Below are 20,190 nucleotides of genomic sequence, written 5' to 3'. Positions count from 1 at the left end.
CATCATGTGACCAAGGTGAAGACATCTGGAAACTGTAGTTATTAAAAAAAATAGAAACAAATATACAAATTTGTTGGTCATCACTCACTTGTTTTCGGCACTGTGGACAGGTGGGAACTATGTACCACATAAGGTGGCAATGTCCTATTGTATCCAGATTTTGGATTTGGATGTTCAGTTTTACGACAAAACGAACCTGTATCCTCCATAATAACAACAAAACATTTGACAAGACATGGGATCCGTGAATTCAATATTTGTCTGTTTCCTAGCTAGTCCCTGATTGACCCGCTCTCTTTCAGTCTTTTGTTTTTCTTTCTTTCCTTTTCTGTACATGGTGCTTGACCGAAGCGGCAATGCAGATGGGGAGGAAAGTTGTGAGGAACTTGGTTCCTCTATGATTTCATGTAGTCACAGTGAGACAGCTGTCCGATTGGATGCTGCCACCCCATGTGACTTTGATGGCCATCTAGGGTCAGGCACAGTCTATGTAAGACACCAGCTCCCGGGTTTATGTGAGTGGCTAGTGTAGGGATAGGTTCCCCGTCAGGCAGGGACAGTGTTTAAAGATAGGGAAAGGTTCCCGGAAGAGTAGGGATAGTGCAGGGCCTCTCTGTAGGAGGTCTTCCGTTTGGGTGTGGACCGCCCAGGTCGCATTCTGCTTTTTGTTCTTACTGTTATGGCAACCTGAGAAACACATGTTGCTTTTGCTGCAACATTTTCTATTCATGTACTTTTGTTTTTTCTAATAAAATAATTGAAATACAAATTTGGAAATACAAATTTGGTAGATCCTGGATGTGGCTTTAACAGTTTAGGGGTTACGTTCAACTATAGGGCACAGCTGAGGGTAAGGTTAAATATTTATGTTTGTATTTTGCAGAAGACAAAAGAGATGCAGTTTAACCTCTTCCCGTCTGTCAGCTGTCAAATTACGGCTGGGCTGCACTCCTCTCGTTCTGGGTGGACGTCATATGACGGCCCTCACATGTAGACACAGAGATGCCAGTAATAGGCGCTCCTCGCCTCACACTGACAGAGTGTGAGGAGAGGAGAGCCGATCGGCGGCATCTCCTCACAGAGGACATCTAGGCATGTAATCAGGTCACTGATAATCAGTGGCCTAATTACAATTAAGTGCCAAACAGTGCCAGCAATGCCAGTAATGCCACTGCCAGCAATTAGTGCAGACAATTGGCACCAATCTGTGCTCACAAGTGCCAGCAATCAGTGCCCACAGGTGCCAGCAATCAGTGGCCATCAGCGATGCCAGTCAGTGCTGGCTATCAGTGCTGCCCATCACCGTTGCCCATCAATGCTCATCACTGCTGCCCATCAATGTCGCCTATCCGTGCTGCCTATCTGTGCCCACCATTGCCGCCTATCTGTGCCCGCCAGTGGCGTCAATCTGTGCCCAGTGCCACCCATCAGTGCCGTCTATCGGTGCTCATCAGTGCCATATATAAGTGCCACCTATCAGTGCCCATAAGTGAGGCATATTCGTGCCTCCTCATCAGTGCCACCTAATCAGTGCCCATAAGTGCTGCCTCATCAGTGCCCATAAGTGCCACCTCATCAGTGCCCATCAGTGCTGCCTTATCAGCGCCCATCAGTGAAGGAGAAAAATTACTTATTTACAAAATTTACTGACAGAAAATAAGAAAAACTTTTTTTTTTCATAATTTTTGTTCTTTTTTTTTTTTTTTTTAGGAAAAAATAAAAAACCCAAGAGTGATTAAATACCACCAAAAGAAAGCTCTATTTGTGTGAAGAAAATGATAAAAACGTCACATGGTTACAGCGTAGCATGACCGCACAATTGTCATTCAAAGTGTGACAGCGCTGAAAGCTAAAAAATGGCTTGGGCAGGAAGGGGGTGTAAGTGCCCTGTATTGAGGTGGTTATTGACACTGTCATTGTGCAACGTGATTTTCTACTACATGATCAATGTCTAAGTAGATTTTGTATTATTGGGTAATTGTCTCATGACGGTAGTTGAGTAGCTGTTGAGAATGAAACTAACACATTTGTTAGTAAATCGTTTCCATTGAGTTGCTGAACAGCTCATTTTCTCTGCTATGTTCTCCCCACGGCTATGGTGCAGTAACAATCTTCCATTTAGTGAGCTCTGGGGACAAGATAACAACTGAGCACAACCTGTATTGCTGTACAAAATGTCAAGTTTACTTCTTAATTGGAGATGTCTCTTTGACAGCACATTGCAGTGAACTAGAACATTTGCTTAAAGGGACATTGTCCCATTTTTCCCTTAAAGAGGAGCTCCGGGGCCCTTCAGAAAAAAAAAAAATAAAAGTCAGCAGCTACAAATTTAGCTTCTGACTTTTAATATAAGGACACTTACCTGTCCAGGGGTCCCACAATGTCCTCACCTGACCCCATTCTTCAATCGGCTTTGGGTGTATGCGCCGACAGCTCTAGTAACGGAAACAGGAAGTGAAGCCATGCGGGAGTCACACTGTACCTTGTGAATGGTCCCATAGTTTTCTGGGACCTATGATGTGTCCCAGAAGACTAAGGGAGAAGGGGGGTGGACTTTCGGCTTAGTTTGCCATGGCAATCTGAGCCGAAAGTGGGAGCGGGTACTTGTCAAACCCAGGTACCCGCTCCCCCCCTCCTCCCTAAAAAGTCCCAAATGTGGCAGTGGAGGGGGGGAGGGTGCAAACAGGAGGAGCTTCTTAATGCAATGTTTTACACAACCAAGTCTCTCCATTCATTTCTATTCCCAATGCCATTTCTGGGGTGCAGGGGAACAGTAATCCAGTGCTGCAGCTGTGCCCACGGGTGTGCAGGTCCCTGATGGTCCCCGCCCACTGACATCATCGTCTGCAGACTGTCTTCTGGATCCTTAAGGAACCCCAGCCTTGGATAGCCAATAGAAAATATTAACGTAATTCTGGCATTGATGTAGACACCCAAAGAAGAACCCTTCCTTCTGCACATTGTTTTGCATGGAAAAAGCACCTGACCAAATGTGGGAATGATTGACAGGTGGGTGTTGGTCTACAAAAGGCAGTCACTCTGTCTGGTCAAGGCTCCTCCCATGGCGGCAAATGGCTGCAGGAGCAAAGTGTGTTAATAGGCATTGGGAGAGTGTCTGGTCTGGGCTCAAGGAAAGGAAACCTGTCCAGGCAAACACCTGCAAAATTCTGTCTGTGCAAAACAGAAGGAGGTTATATGATGCTGAAAACCCATGTGTGAGCATCCTTTTCTTTAAAGCAACTTTTTTTGAACTTTCACATGTTGAACAGGATGGACTTGTCTCTTTTAAACCTTACCAACTATGTAACTATGAATAAATATGGTTGGAAAAGCCCTTAAACTGAAAATTGGTAAATGGACTGAGAGTTCTTAAAGCTTTACCTTTGGAATTGAACCCTAACTATGCATATACTGTATACACTGTAAATCATGAATGCAGAAGATTACAGGTTTTCAATTGATAAGTTGTGTAGCACAATCCCCTAAGGGACTGCTTGGAATTACCTGTTCATCTGCACTGCCATGACCTGGTGAACATTCCAACCCACCTGACCCTCTGAGTTCCAACATCCTTGTATCACTGTGACGTAATAAATCAGACAAGTCTGTGTATTTATGTTCTGATAATAGTTACTAGAACCAATCAAAGAAATATTGTCACAAAGAGGAGGTAATAGATCTGCTAAGTTTTCAGCAACAGCGCCGACTCAGCAAAGGCATTCCTCCGAATGACACAAGGCAAGATATAAACAGATCAACAGCAGGTTATATACACTTTCTCAAAAGAAATAATGCTAGCCCCTGCAGGGATAAACACAGCTAACAGATTATACTTACACACTGTAAAAGGTGGAACCTGGCCAGCCTATGACTGTTACCCTAATGAGAGATCAGGTTTAGAAATAATAGTATAATGGCCCTTATATCGGTAACAGCAATAGTGTCCTCGTTGCAGATCTGATGGTCTTCATCAGTACACAGGAGCTCGTTAACTGTAATCCAATAAGGTGTAGTGGGAAGCATTGGGGTTTCTGGTAGGGAAGAAGGCTAAAGAAGGCTGAAAATGTAAAGTAATCCTAAGGTAAAGATGTCTGTGCAAAGTGTCCCAGTAAAACCATGACAAAGGGTGGGTAAAGGTTGGGCGATTGCCCTCTCACCAATGACCATGCCAATATGATATCTTCCAGACAGTATCTTATGTAGCAACACACGTTCAGCGGATCCACCGTCTCGATCTCCCAATGTTAAGCTTGGTACACCGACTGGCATGCGACAGGAGTGGTGCTGGATGGACGTCAGATGACAAGCAGCAAAGATGGGCCCCTCTGATATGGGATGGAGTGTATTATTATAACGCGTGGTAGGCCATGACCCCTCTCTCCATGCATGGAGACGTCCGTCTCACGTCAGGCCCAGGAGGAAGAGAGCTCCGCGTGGGCTTTTTGCTTCTTTTATAGTTACTCCCAGTAATCCTCCTGATGGTCGCAAAGATCCCTGGGATATGTAGTCCCGGCATATAATCATATGAAGCAATTATCAGTCTGAGGAACTACTCACCCCGCAATCCCTTTTGTTTGACTCACAAATATGATGTCACCTGGTAATACTGATCACTAGAGGGACATATGATGCATGGAAACACCGGAGGATCACTGTACTTTACGGTTGTAGTCTATATTGCTACAGTTGATTAAAGGAAAACTGTGCTTTTTCCAAATTCCCACCACTCTCCCTATTCAGTGGATACCCCCTTTCACTTACCTTGCAACCACTTTGAGTGGCTCAAGTTCTCTTCACTAAGCCAGCACATTTGCAATGGTTTCTCCATAGGACCAAAAGAAGAAGCTGTCTACTTGCAAACCTGCTGGGAGACAGCTTCTCTATTAGACCCTATAGAGAAACTGCTATGCCTGTTTAGTATGCTATGGTGTGGTCAATGGCTAAGGTTGCCAACTTGTCAGGAAAAAAAAAGTCAAATTTTTACTAGCCAGGTGGCAACGTATCATAACTTATCTGTGCTCTCCTGAAATAAATGAAAGGGAATAGCTATAGGATGGTAAACTTGAAGGGAGGAGAATGGCACTTACTTATGCATAAACACGGCAATCCTTTGCGCATCTCCTTTGAATCACATCTGCATTTTGGTCACACTCATGGTTTGCTGTGTCATGTTTAGTGCAGAGCCATTTGATCCCAAAGTTGTATCTTGAAGTATTTTAAACATCTAGCCATACCCCTACTTCCACACCATATATATGAGAACATCTACCTTCAGCCTTCCATTCCAAATAGTTTGTACTTGGATTTAGAAAGATTAAAGTCTTTGTCTAGTAACAGTAATTATCTCTCTGATGATATTACCTCAAAGTTACGCTCTCCTGACTGACACTTCTGAGTGTTCCTGTGCTGTTATATGTTATTACTTTACTTTATCACCAAGACACACAGCTAGGAAAATAAACTTGTTCCCTTCCCTCGACAGGCATGTTCTTTTTGATAGTGGATATGATGATTGTTTCCTGCTTTGAACAGATTGTTTCACAAAGGATCTGAAAAGATGCCATCAGTGTTTAGTACTCTATTAATCCCAGCTAAAAATGATTTATTCTTTGATGTATGACTAAAGCACAAACATATTCCATAGGACTCTACAGATAAGACTGCACTGAACCATTCACATCTGCCCTTGCCCCAAAGAGCCTTTCAGCCTAATGTCACTGCCACAGTTATAGAGACACATGTACATAGAGACAGACTGCTTCTTCATCGGGGCCCCTGATGGTGGGGATAGACCTGCAGCAGGCTGGAACCAGGTTGCAGCCCCCAGGTACACCCAGTTGAAGATGTGGAGACCACTTGTGCGTGCAAGTTTATTTTTTAGTACAAATGGCAGGAGACAGATGGAAATCCAGGAAGCAAGCCAAGGTCAGGGTGGTGGGCAGGCAAGCACAAATGGCAGGCAAAGCTGGGGTCGGCACACAGGAAATCAGGAGCTCAGAGAACTAGGAAGTTGCTCAGGCAATGTGGGCTTCACTGAACATGTCTTATATAGGGAAGCAAACTGGGAGTTGAGCTAAGAAGTGATGGAAGGGAAAGGAAACATTAACCCACAAAATAAATGCCCATAGGTAAGCACAGAAGCCAAACAACACATGTGAATGGAATCACAGGTCTAAGAGAACCACTGCAGCAAAAAGATAAGAATTACCTGTAAGAATTAGCTGCAGGCTAAATCATGACACTGTGCCCCAGTGTAGAAAGCCATCTCCGTAAAGACATGGCTTGATGAATATGGTGGGAACTCAAGTGGCCTCATCCCTATTAAACACCTTTGGGATTAACTGGAATGCTGATTTGTGCCTGGCTCTCTGTGGAGCCGGTTCACACATCTCCGCAGCGGCTCCTGTGCGAATTGCCAGGAGCCCTGTGCGTCATTGGTCTGGTTCAGGTCCAAATTCAGCCCAGAATTTGGGCTGAAATCGGACCTGAAACCACTATATTTGAGTGGTGTTTTCCTTAGGAACCCTTCCACAACATGCTAATAACTTTCTATTTTTAAACACTAGTGCTACTATTGTGTAGAAGCCAACTAACATACCAGCATGTTTTTGACATGTGGAAGTAATAAGAACCTGAAGGATATGCAGGAGACCCATTTAGGGCAAAACATGCACATAAGAAATGAAATCCACATACAAAACATCAATATAAAAGATTTATTAGCTTAGTGTACACTCAAAGCTTAATGCTCATCCATATATAGTTTTACAGTGTCAGTGATGTGTGCTATACTGTTTTTTTCTTTATTTTTGTACAGAGTAGAGATGGGCCGAAACCCCCCCCCCCCCCCCCGTTCGGTTCGCAACAGAACATGCGAACAGGCAAAAAATTTGTTCAAACATGCGAACACCGTTAAAGTCTATGGGACACGAACATGAAAAATCAAAAGTGCTAATTTTAAAGGTTAATATGCAATTTATTGTCATAAAAAGTGTTTGGAGACCTGGGTCCTGCCCCAGGGGACATGTATCAATGCAAAAAAAAGTTTTAAAAACGGCCCTTTTTTCGGGAGCAGTGATTTTAATAATGCTTAAAGTGAAACAATAAAAGTGTAATAATCCTTTAAATTTCGTACCTGGGGGGTGTCTATAGTATGCCTGTAAAGTGGCGCATGTTTCCCATGTTTAGAACAGTCTGACAGCAAAATGACATTTCTAAAGGAAAAAAGTAATCTCAAACTACTCACGGCTATAATGAATTGTCGGTCCAGCAATACACATAGGTTCATTAATGAAAACGCCATGGGTTTCCCCCACAGGGGAACCCCGAACCAAATTTTTTTTTTAAAATGCGTGGGGGTTCCCCCAAATTCCATACCAGGCCCTTCAGGTCTGGTATGGATATTAAGGGGAACCCCGGACCAAAATTTTTTTTAAAAATGGTGTGGGGGGTCCCCCTCAAAATCCATACCAGACCCCTCAGGACGAAGCAGAGAAGAAGATATAGAGGAAGATAGAGGAAGAAGCGGGGGAAGAACAAGATGGAGGAAGAACAAGATGGAGGAAGGAGAAGAACACCAAAGGAAGACCAGAAGAAGATGGAAGAAGAAGCGGCGAAAGAAGAAGACATTAATAAAGGAATTGTCAAAAACCGTCTATTGTCTTTTTTTAACATTTTTGACACTTTTTTTGTGAAATGGTAGGGGTACATTTGTACCCCATTACCAATTCACACGGGGGGGGGCGGGATCTGGGGGTCCCCTTGTTAAAGGGGCTTCCAGATTCTGATAAGCCCCCCAACCGCAGACCCCCACAACCACCGGGCAAGGGTTGTGGGGATGAGGTCCTTCTCCCCATCAACATGGGGACAAGGTGCTTTGAGGTGCTACCCCAAAGCACCCTCCCAACGTTGAGGGCATGTGGCCTGGTACGGTTCAGGAGGGGGGGGGCGCTCTCTCATCCCCCCCTCTTTTCCTGCGGCCTGCCAGGTTGCGTGCTCGGATAAAGGTCTGGTATGTCTTTTTTTTTTCTGGCGCGGGGTTCCCCTTAAAATCCATACCAGACCTGAAGGGTCTGGTATGGATTTTGAGGGGGACCCCCACGCCATTTTTTTTTTAATTTCGGTGTGGGGTTCCCCTTAATATCCATACCAGATTTGAAGAGCCTGGTATGGAATTGGGGGGGACCCCCACGCATTTTTTTTTTTTAATTTTGGTTCAGGGTTCCCCTGTGGGGGAAACCCATACCATTTTTATCAATTCATTATAGCCGCGAGTAGTTTTAAATTACTTTTTTTCCTTTAGAAATGTCATTTTGCTTTCAGACTGTTCTAAACATGGGAAACATGCGCCACTTTACAGGCATACTATAGACACCCACCAGGTACGAAATTTAAAGGAATATTACACTTTTATTGTTTCACTTTAAGCATTATTAAAATCACTGCTCCCGAAAAAACTACCGTTTTTAAAACTTTTTTTGCATTGATACATGTCCTCTGGGGCAGAACCCAGGTCTCCAAACACTTTTTATGACAATAACTTGCATATTAACCTTTAAAATTAGCACTTTTGATTTCTCCCATAGACTTTTAAAGGGTGTTCCGTGGATTTCAAATTTGCCGCAAACACCCCAAATTGTTCGTTATTCGGTGAACGGGCGGACAGCCAACTCATGTTCAACCCAAACATAAAGCCCATCCCTAGTACAGAGTAAAGGTATAGGCATGGATGCATCCACAGGTGAAGTGAGAGAATAGGACTGGCCTTGAGAATGGCACAGGTCTAGTAGTAGACTTGAAGCGCAAACTATGGTGAGTGGTGTTCATGCAGCTGATGTTCCTGGTAGGAATTTAACCAAGAGCCCAGCCTTAGAAATTTGTTCGGATGTAATCAATAAGATTTAAGCATCATTCTACATCATTAAGAACCTGACTGCTCTCTGTGGTCTCTAAAACCCTAAAATGCCCACAGTGCTGCTGATCACCAGAAAACACGTGACCAAATTTGCCTAAGGTTTAAGCCATGCTAGAGAGCTTGGAAGCAATCAAGAGACCTTTTTTACTGCTAGGGTTGGCATTATAGTCACATGTAACTTTCATGGAATATCATGTTATCAGTTTGGTGATTATTTATTTTTTTACCGAGTCATTCAGTACGTTTTTCAAGTCCAGTTAATTAGAAGCCCAAAAAACTTTCCTGACCCTGCCTCTATCAGATTTGACAGGTGCCAGGTTTTGTGTGTCAAGGGAGAGGTGTCCGATAGGTAACCACTGGATAAAATCAGTTTTGGAAACGCATGTTGATGGCTCTTATCTGTTACCTGACCATATCATTTCGAATTGATTCTTTCAGTTGAAAATGTATGCAATACTTTTCAGTGCTTGTTCAGTTTTTTTTTTGCAAGAGGCTTGTCTATTTTTTAAACAGTCAAGGTAGTTCATATAAATACTAAATGCTTAAAAGGGTAAGGAATGTTGGTACCAAACCACAGAAACAAACAATGTACATACAAGGACTGAGAAATTGAACTGAAGGAAATGAGACGTACCCAACTCCTTATACACTGTTTTTTGCGCTACTCTCATCTATAACAAACTGCGGCTTGTGATATACTCCCTTCCTCTGCCCATGCTGGTGGCACTTGGCACTATTACCAGTGGAAGGATTAAAAAAAACAAAAACAAAGCCCGTGATTGATAGCGAGGCATATGTAAACACTGATTTTAGAGATCTTATTCAAAAACATACAGATTAACCACTTTATGACTGCTCAGAGTTGATCATTAACCACTTGCTGTCCAGGCCAATTTTTACATTTTTTCACACGTTAAAATCTGCATTTTTTGCTAGAAAATTATATATTTATACATTATATATTTTCTGAAAGCAGGGGCCCTTTAAAAAGTTGATTGTTGTAATTTTTTATGTTTTATGTTAAGAAACACACATTTTCAAGAAAAAATGCACTAAAATTAATCTTAGTGCATAAAAACACATAATAATACCCAAGGTTTTGGTAGAATATAAAAGATGATATTGCATCAAGTAACTAATTACCAGACATATCAAGACTCAAAACTGAACCTGCCCATGAAATGGTGGCAATTTTGGTTTTCTAATTTTGGGAAATTATCGACCTCCGAGATAAAATGTGCTAATTCTTACATATTTTGATTCCATTAATTAGAAAACAGGTGATAAAGGTGCTGGTTGGCTAAAGTTTTCAATAAATTTCACAGTAAAGATTTATACACAAGTGAGTGTATTTTCTTACAAGGAAAGGAGGTGTCTGATGATCATGATGCCTTGTAACTTCTTGGCAAAGTATGATAGAACAATAAAAATGAAAAAGGTACATTTGTCTTGGTCAGATCTACGCATCATACAGTTACATCTGGTGGCTTGTGAAAGTGCTATTGCCTAACATTTCCAAAGAACAGTTGCGTGATATTTTACCTCAGAAGCCAAGATGCCTCGAAACTGTGTAAACAACGCAGATAACTTCTGCTACATTTGTGGCGAGGTTACATTTGCAGTGGTAGAAAAGGCATACCACCTATATTTTGGATGCAAAATAGGAGACCAGGACAAGAGTTGGGCCCCTCATCATTGTTGCATTACATGTGCAATTTATCTGCGTCATTGGCTAAACAGGAAGAAAAAGTCCATGCCTTTCGCAGTCCCATTGGTGTTGAGGGAACCCACCAATCATAGTAGCGACTGCTATTTTTGCACGGTTCCTGGAGGTTCCTGGAAATGGACCGTGGAATATCCAAACTTTCCATCTGCGCTGCGTCCTTTACCCCATGGTGCATAATCGCACACCCCCCTCGTAATTTTGAATTATTTTGATGCAATTTTGACCTGAAGTTGTATCTTGGAAACTGGAGCCAATTAATACTCAGGACTTAATTTTTCTTTATTAGTGACCTAATTCTGGCAGAATTTAGCTACTTTCGTTTCCAAGTCTTTCTCATTGTAGACCAGTGTTAACGTACCTAAATTTTTTCATAGCTGATGCTTTAAAAGCCTTTACAAGTTATCAATGTAGAGTTGATCATGACTATTGCTCTCACATTGTTGTTTACAACAATCTCTCGCATGTGTGTTTTAATAGTTGTTTACATACACGTGCGGGACCTACATACCTGTTTGCATTTGGGTGTATGCGCAGGGGAGAGCAGGTGCTTTTTAGATTTTTTTTTTTTATTTTTTTATAATTTTTTTTTTTTACACTTTTATGGCTATCACAAGGGGGCTAACAAGCCATCTTCTCTGTTTAGCAATCCTGCCCATTTACTGTGGTCCCAGGCTCTTTGAAGGAATGGGAGAGCCAAGGTACCATCATGTGCAGCAGCGGGAGAAGTGCCCTTCTCACTTCAGTAAATGTGACCAGGTGGCTATACAGCTGCCCAGATCACTTTTACTAAACAGTTTCTGGCTATACAGTGATCAGCAAGTTTTCTAGGTTAATACAAGAACATCAGTATCTTTAACAGGAAGACATGGGCTTGTGATCATGATGTCACTAGATAAATCTATTTTCTTGTTTGTTGGTCTGTACAGTTAAAATGTAGCTCTGAATATAGAATGAAACCCATGCAGCTTTCAAGAGCATATTCTAAAATTGCTTTTATCTAAAATAATTACATACAATGGTCAAAGCTTGTGTAAAAGGATGTCATAATTTAGCTGTGCCTAGTGAAGCATGATGCTCTGCCTGTAATAGATGAGAGCCATTGGTATTGATTTACTAAAAGCCAATAGGCTTTTCACTTTGCAATGGAACTTTCCCTCAGCTAAGTGATTGCGTTAAAGTGATATTAGAGTCTTGTTCTTTTTTTTTATTGAAAAATAACAAACATGTTATACTTACCTAACGTGAAAGAAACATCGCTCTGACCTGTGAAGCCCGACTGTGAAAGGTTTGGAAACGGCACACCCAAATCCAGGTGCTCCTAGGCTCAGGATGTCCTTCCTACATCTAAGAATATCATCAAATAATAAAAACGAAGGAGCTGGCACCACTGGAAATTCTTTATTAAGTCATGACATGGTTAAAATGACAGCGGATGCATTTCGGCACAAGCCTTGTTCACAGCACTATCAAAAGGTAACAAACATAACATATATATATATATATACATACATATATATATATATATATATACATACATACATATACATATATATACATATATATATATATATATATATATATATATATATATATATATATATATATATATATATATATATATATACACATCAATAAAAGTATAATGGTATAATGTAGTCCATTCCCACCAATTGAATGATCTCTTAGATGTAAGCTCTAAGGAGCAGGGCCCTCTGATTCCTACTGTATTATAGGGTATTGTATTTGTACTGTCTACCCTCAAGTTGTAAAGTACTACGTAAACTGTTGACGCTATATAAGTCCTGTATAATAATAATAAATTGGAATAAACAAGAAACACAGCTGCAGGTGTGTGATTCCTAGGAAGTGCAATACATTCTTATGCCGCGTACACACGGTCGGACTTTTCGTCTACAAAAGTCCGACAGCCTGTCCGACATACTTCCGACGTACCTTCGGCGGACTTGCGGCAGACTTTCTTACGAACGGACTTGCCTACACACGACCACACAAAAGTCCGACGGATTCGTACGTGATGACGTACACCGGACTAAAATAAGGAAGTTCATAGCCAGTAGCCAATAGCTGCCCTAGCATGGGTTTTTGTCCGTCGGACTAGCACACAGACGAGCGGATTTCGGGGTCCGTCGTACTTACGACGTAAAGATTTGAAGCATGTTTCAAATCTAAAGTCCGTCGGATTTGAGGCTAAAAAAGTCAGTTGAAAGTCCGGAGAAGCCCACACACGATCGGATTACCAGCCAGCTTTAGTCCGTCAGCGTCCGTTGGACTTTTGTAGACGAAAAGTCCGACCGTGTGTACGCGGCATTAGACTCAGTAAGCCTTATCGTGGTGCATCCTACTCATCTGATAAGGGTTTATTCAATGTAACAAAAGAAATAGGGAGTCCGCGCTAATGGGTGTAATTAGAAGCCTAGGTGGGAAGTATATTCCTAAATTGATAGACTGCTGCCCTCACATACACTGACTCCACAGGGGGTGGAATGAGCGGAAAAATTGAAAAAAGAAAAGTGTGTGAGTGTGGCGCTGTCCCAGGGTTGTAAAAGAAATGTCTGCATATATGCAATTATATCCAAAGTGTCATGTGTGTATTCCTTTAAGTAAAATAAGTATGGCAGTTATTACCACTCCTGTGGGTTAAAGTGACTGGTGATTTAAACATAAGAGGCATAATGAGTGCAATAAATCGCATCCAAGGTGTCTAGTGCTATATTCCCTCAAAGGAAAAACAGTATTAGCCGCTGCCAAAAGCATGAAATGGTCTGTGTCTAAACACTAAAAAACACAAAGTTGCAATAAATACATCACACGTGACATGCAAAAAATTTCTAAAGTGTCTGGTGCTAAATATATAAATATTAAAATATTGCTCTACCAACGTTGCAAATAACAAAGTGACAAGTGCCCTATAGAGAGGTCACTCTGAAAAATACTAAACACACGTGTCATGCAAATGGTTCTATGATAATAAACAGTTCATAGGGTATGTGCCCGGTGCACTATAAGTGAAAAAAGGCGTCCGTTGTAGGATTCCTCAAAGCACACAACAGGTGTTAATCCAGTGCTGGTGTCTCGTGTTGTGATTGTGCAGAGACTCACCAGCTGTATATCCCCTGCAGGGGTAATGAGTAGTCACAGTATGTGCCACTGTGCAGCAGTACTTGGCAAGACCAGGACCAGGATGGTATCATAAGGACATAAGAAGAAAGGATTCCATAGTGTGAAACCGTTTAAAAACACTATTTATTTGGTCAGATAAAAAGGGTACTCACATTGTAGTAGAAAAAATGAGCGGTGTACAATGCTTACAAAGATGTTCCTAAGCATCAGCTTTGCAGGGAGATGTCAGCAAGGCTTTATTCAATCTATCTAAACATTTTAACCACTAGCCTACCGCCCACCGTCATATGACGGCGGGACAGTAAGCCTATTGTTCTGGGACATCATATGACTTGAGCCCGTTTAAACAGGGCATGCGCGCAATCGTGAGCATGCAGCCCTGTACTGTCGGTGGCGGCGTGTCACCAAGACACCGCTCGTCACCGACAGGGGTGAACAGCCACTGGGCATGGCTGTTTACCACGTGATCGGCCGTGATAAAGTCACGGCCGATCACTAATGGTACATCCCCGCATTGCACGGCGCATGCGCGTGATCGTGAGCGCGCTGCGCGTGCATGTCGGTGGCAGCATGTTCCCCGGGAACACTGCTCGTCACTGACGATAGTTTACAGCCATTGGCCAGGGCTGTGTACCATGTGATCGGCTGTGATCCATTCACAGCCGATCACTAACTGTAAACAAAGAGCTGTCACTAGCTGTTACTAGCCCTTCTCTCCTCACACACCGTTTCCAGTGTGAGGAGAGAAGAGCCAGGAGCAGTGAGCTACAGATCTATGTATTGTAGTGTTTGCACCAACACCACTTCTGTCCCATCGCCCCCCCCAATTGTCATCTGTCACCCAACAGTCACCCCATAAAAAGTGCACCTGTCACATAGAGACTGCCATCAGTGACCATGAGCGGTGCAACCGTCACCCATCAGTGACCTGCCCTGTCACCCGTCACCCATCAGTGACCTGCCCTGTCACCTGTCACTCACCAGTGACCGTGCCCTGTCACCCATCAGTGACCATCAGCGGTGCACCCGTCACCCATCAGTGACGGTCGCCTGTCAGTGACCGTCGCCTGTCAGTGACCGTCGCCTGTCAACAATCTGTGACTATCACTTGTCACCGTCCGTGGCCTGTCACCCATCAGTGACCGTGCCCTCTCACCCGTCACCCATCAGTGACTGTACCCTGTCACCCATCAGTGACCATCAGCGGTGCACCTGTCACCCATCAGTGACCGTCGCCTGTCAACTATCTGTGACCATTGCCCATCACACCATCACCTCTCAGTGAACGTCACCTGCCACCCATCGCACAGCCCATCAGTGACCGTCACCTGCCACCCATCTGTCACCCGTCGCACAGCTACCCGCCACACAGCCATGTCCAAAAGAGGATATACTAGTGAGGAGGCGTTCCAGATCCTTTCTATGACTGATGAGAGCACCGGGGAGTTCTCATCAGAGTCCAATTCTGATTCCGAATCAAATTCGGCATTTGAACCGATCGAGAGTAGCAATGATTCGGATGAAGAATGGGTCCCTCCTAAAAGGGCACGACACTCTGGAAACCAGGAAGCCGCCAGCAACCAGGATTATATTCCCAGGCCCAGTACCAGCTCTGCCGCCAGAAATAGGCCCCAGGAAGAAAGGCCCAGTACCAGTGTTGCCGCCAGCAATAGGCCCCAGGAACAAAGGCCCAGTACCAGTGCTGCCACCAGAGATAGGCCCGCGCACAAATGCCCAGTACCAGTGCTGCCACATCACACCTGACCTCAGTTTTTTTCACCTGTTTTTGCCCGACACTTTGCTGCAGTTCATTGTGGACCAGACAAATTTGTATGCCCAGCAGTATATTGCCAGCAACCCCCAATCATCTTATGCCCGTCCGTTTGAGTGGAGAGATTTGAATTTGGAGGAGTTCAAATTGTTTTTGGGCCTCACCCTAAATATGGGGCTTACAAAAAAAAATGAAGGACATACCTATTGGTCCACCCACCCCATCCACCATATGCCCATGTATTCTGCCGCTATGTCCAGGTCCCGATATGAGATGATTATGAGATTCTTTCATTTTAACGACAACACCCAGTGCCCTCCCCGCAATCATCCAAATTCCGATAAGCTATACAAGATTCGCCCACTGATAAATTTATTTTCCCAACGATTTGCAGAACTTTATGTCCCCGAGAAGAATATATGTGTGGATGAGTCCCTGGTACCATTTTCAGGCCGGCTAGGAATAAAACAATATATAATATTCCTAGCAAAAAGGCCATATATGGAGTCAAATTTTACAAGCTGTGTGAGAGAGCCACGGGATATCTATATGCGTTCCGCATATATGAGGGAAGAGATTCCCAGCTCCAGCCCCCTGAGTGCCCGGCCTACATGGGCACAACTGGAAAAATCGTATGGGACCTGGCTTACCCACTTCTGAAAAGAGGCTACCATATATACCTGGACAACTTTTATACCAGCCTGCCCCTTTTCAGACACCTATATATTGAAAAAACCCTGGCCTGCGGAACTTCAAGAAAAAATAGGAAGGGCTTCCCACAATCCATAGTGAACAAAAGGCTGAAAAGGGGGGAAAGAGCAACAGTGAGATGTAATGAAGTGCTGGCCTTGAGGTGGAAGGATAACAGGAACTTGCACATGATGTCCACCATTCATGATGACACTACAGTTGTAGTTCAGCGAAGACGAGGTCCCATTGAAAAACCGACATGTGTCCAAGACTATAATCTCTACATGGGGGGGTTGGATTTCAATGACCAAATGATTCAGCCCTATTTGTCAATAAGGAGGTCCCGATTCTGGTACAAGAAGGTAGCAATATATCTAATCCATTTGGCCATTTACAATTCCTACATAATTTACACAAAATACACAGAAAACCCCACCCCCTTCCTAAAATTCATAGAAGTAGTAGTCACGTCCCTCATCTATCAACAAAAACCCCTCCCAGAAGTACTTCGTTCTGATGCTGTTAGCCGACTTCATGAACGCCACTTCCCGTACAACATTCCACCATCGGAAGCAGGCCGAAGACGGCAAAAAAGATGTCGTGTGTGCAGCAGAAGAGGTTTTCGAAAAGATACCAGCTTCCATTGTCCCCAGTGTCCCTCCCAACCTGGCCTTTGCATTGGTGAATGCTTCGAACTGTATCATACATCCCTAAGTTATTAGCCCATATTTTCCCCATTTTCGCCACTGCCTTCAATGTGAACTGACCCTGGCCTTGCTTTTTGACTATGCTTCTGCCTACCGTTTGGACTGCTTCCACATGAACTGACCCTGGCCTGTTTTGACTATGCCTCTGCCCACCGTTTGGACTGCTTGCTCGTGAACTGACCCTGGCCTGTTTTGTGACTACGCTTCTGCCTACCACTTGGACTGCTTGCACGCTAACTGACCCTGGCCTGTTTTATGGACTATGCTTTTGCCTACCGCTTGGACTGATCTGTTGACCTGCTACTATACTACACAGGGGTCTCGCATATGTGAGGGGCTCCAGAATAGTTTTTCCGGATGGAGATAACAATTTTTTTTGTTTTCTCCCGGTTTTGTAATTTCCGGATTAGGGTCTGGAGTCCAGAGGCTTAATAGAGATTTGGGTGGGTCGAAGCCTCTACCCCTGTGCCCCTGTGCACAGGTCTTACCCGATTGCAGCCCTCAGCCTTCTGCTGACTTACTGCCATCACGCCTTTGCCTGCCGCATGAACGGACCACACCTCTGCCTGCTACCTGGACTATGCAAATAATTCACTGTAGCAAGAGGCAGTATGTTTATGAAGGGCTGGAGAGCGGTACAATAATGAGTGTCTGCAGGTAACAGTGTACCAGGACCAATATTATGGCTGTGCTGGCTGTCTCTGCCTGGACAATTCCTATGGACTGTGCTGTGCCGACTATAGACAATATTCCTGCCTGCTGCCTGGATAGTTATTATTGCTGTCGCTAAGCACATCCCTGACTGCTGCCTGGACCAGTGCTCTCTTCTGTGGACACTACTAAAAGCACAGGTAATACTTTTTTTTTATTCTTTCCGCAATAGAATTTATTTTGGATTGTAATTCTTGGTATGTACATGCTATGTGTTAGAAATATGAAGGGCCTTCAAAAATGATAGGTGGCCAGGAAATTATCTATGTAATGTATGCTCCTAGAACGCCTGATGGTGCTACTTGGATGTTGGGCCTCTGAATGTGGCCAAGCTGTGTAAAAGTCTCACACATGTGGTATCCCCATACTCAGGGGGAGTAGCAGAATGTATTTTGGGGTGTCATTTTTGCTATGTGTTGGGAATATCTTATAAATGGACAACTTTGTGTAAAAAAAATGCGTTTTTATTTTTTTTCCACATTTTCCAAAAACTTCTGGAAAAAAAATAACCGTTCAAAAGACTCATTATGCCTCATAGATTATACGTTGGGGTGTTTGCTTTCCAAAATGTGGTCATTTTGTGGGCAATTCCTTTGTCCTGGTGCTCCAGGGCCTTCAAAAGTGTAATAGGTGGTTGAGAAATGAGATGTGCAATTTATGCTCGTAGATCGCCTGATGGTGCGACTTCAATGTTGGGCCTTTGTATGTGGCCAGGCTGTGTAAAAGTCCCACACATGTGGTATCGCCATACTCAGGAGGAGTAGCAGAATGTATTTTGGGGTGTTATTTTTGCTATGTACTTGCTATGTGTTGGAAATATCTTATAAATGGACAACTTTGTGTAAAAAAAATCCGTTTTCATTTTTTTTCCACATTTTCCAAAAACATCTGGAAAAAAAATAACCGTTCAAAAGACTCATTATGCCTCATAGATTATACGTTGGGGTGTTTGCTTTCCAAAATGGGGTAATTTTGTGGGCAATTCCTTTGTCCTGGTGCTCCAGGGCCTTCAAAAGTGTAATAGGTGGTTGAGAAATGAGATGTGCAATTTATGCTCGTAGATCGCCTGATGGTGCGACTTCAATGTTGGGCCTTTGTATGTGGCCAGGCTGTGTAAAAGTCCCACACATGTGGTATCCCCAGTAAGAGTAGCAGAATGTATTTTGGGGTGTAATTTGTTGTATGCATATGCTCTGTGAGAGAAATAACCAGTTAATATGAAAATTTTGAAAAAAAAAAATCTTCCTTTTGCAAAGAATTGTGGGAAAAAATTACAGCTTAAAAAAACTCACCATGCTACTTACTTAATACCTTGGAATGTCTACTTTCTAAAAAGGGGTCATTTGGGGGGTATTTGTACTTTTCTGACTTGTTAGTACCTCAAGAAATGAGATTCACCTGATGTACTGAAGGCCTGATCAGATATTTTCAATTTTCAGTGATTGGCACCATAGTTTGTAGACTCTATAACTTTCACAAAGACCAAATAATATACACTAATTTGGGTTATTTTTACCAAAGATATATAGCAGTATAAATTTTGGCCAAAATTTATGAAGAAAAATTACTAATTTGCTAAATTTTATGACAAAAACAAAGAAAAAGGCAATTTTTCACAAAATTTACGGTCTTTTTTTATTTATAGCACAAAAAATAAAAAACCCATTACTGATTAAATACCACCAAAAGAAAGCTCTATTTGTGTGAAAAAAAGGACACAAATTTAATTTGGGTACAGTGTTGCATGACTGAGTAATGGTCATTCAAAGTGTGAGAGCACTGAAAGCTTAAAATTGGTCTGGGCAGGAAGGGGGTTTAAGTGCCCTGTATTGAGGTGGTTAAATACCAACATTCAGGCAATATGTCCACTTTTGTCTTTTATGGGTTAGAAACAGTTACATATCCACCCGGGGTGGAGATTTACACTGCAGGCTTCTCGAACGAGAAGTCTGGTGGATCTTTAATCTCCATACTAGAATACCATTGGGCAGGGCTTTTTTTCAGGGGGAACTTGGTGGAACTTAGTTCCACCACCTCTGGCTCAGACCCTTTGGTGCCTGCTCACCACAATCACTTGTGTGTAACCCCCATGAACTCTGCACTCTGTATGTAATGCAATCCTGATATGTAACGCCCCTTTAAGACCCTTCTACTGTTTGTGAAATATGACCACACCCACTATTTAATGTGATTTGGAGGTTGTGTGTGGGGGGAGCGGTTTTGGGGGGTCATGGTTGAGTTCCAGCACCTATTGTTTGAGAAAAAATGCCCTGCCATTGGGTATGAATTATAGGTATGATGTTGTCCTTTTCCTTTGGTAGAAGGACATTTTTGATACTTTGGATTTTAAAACATATATTTACTTTTGCATTTACTTAACTATTAGATCCATTTTTGCTTATCCAGTATATTTAAGACCAAAAAAACATTAAGATATGTATTGCACTTCTTAGGAATCACACACCTGCAGCAATGTTTCTTGTTTATTCCAGTTAATGACATCATTCAATTGGTGGGAGTGGACTACATT

Source organism: Aquarana catesbeiana, linkage group LG01 (assembly GCF_042186555.1).
Source record: "Aquarana catesbeiana isolate 2022-GZ linkage group LG01, ASM4218655v1, whole genome shotgun sequence".
Lineage (NCBI taxonomy): Eukaryota > Metazoa > Chordata > Amphibia > Anura > Ranidae > Aquarana > Aquarana catesbeiana.
The sequence above is the reverse complement of the archived record's forward strand: the minus strand, read 5'-3'. Positions refer to the sequence as shown.